Genomic DNA, 878 nt, shown 5'->3' with positions numbered 1-878 from the left:
AAGATGGACTGTGGAACGAAACAAGTTTAAATGTGTTGCGTTGCGGCTTTTATCCCCCATTCTTTATGACCTCTAGTTCTGCTGTAGCTGCACATCATCTTAAGTCTATCCACGTTATTCCTGCTGCTGCCTAAACTCTGCATGCCCTCTCCTCCTTCGCTCCCTCTGCTGTGCATCCCATCCCCATGAAGATAAACCTAATCCAGCCCTCTGCTCAGATTCATTTATGTTTAAGATTACCAATATTGTCCGTGGCTGAGTAGCCAGGGGGCAGGATCACATTTCTGGGATGCTGCTTAGCAGGCCAAACCAACTCTGACATTGCCATCAAAATAGTTGATGTGGCAGTCGCAGGCTTTCCTGACTGTGCAGAGCTCACGAACTGCGATGCAAGGGCAACAGGAGAAATGTCCCACAGTGCCAGCCTGCTGCGCACATCAGGAATACAAGGTGGTGGACATGATGTATTAATCAAGAGGTCGTCATTACTCACTTCTGGATGAATGTGCTGCAGATTAATGGTTACACAGCTGATCTGGGTCACCTAGAATTATTTAAAGACTCTATTCTGCTTTGCACCATTAGCTTTTAAAGATTTGTTTTTAATTTAAGAGGTTATTTGGAAGCATCTCTTTGGATCCTTGCAAAGGAAGTCTCCTATGGGAATCTTCAATGTGAATGAAAGGGAAAAAAACAAATAGAAAACATGCTGATGAGAGCTGTTCATTGGTTCAGATAACAGGCTTTAGGGAAAAGACTCCAAAGAGCCTTATTTTATTTATTTTAATTGCAGACAGTTTTTAAGAGTGCTGCTCTTCTATATACGAGTAGCAACACAGGGTCCGAGTGTTTTTACTTCTCTGAAAATCAAATACTTA

Source organism: Astatotilapia calliptera, chromosome 8, assembly GCF_964374335.1.
Source record: "Astatotilapia calliptera chromosome 8, fAstCal68.1, whole genome shotgun sequence".
In the NCBI taxonomy this organism is placed as follows: domain Eukaryota; kingdom Metazoa; phylum Chordata; class Actinopteri; order Cichliformes; family Cichlidae; genus Astatotilapia; species Astatotilapia calliptera.
Note: the sequence above shows the minus strand (reverse complement) of the source record.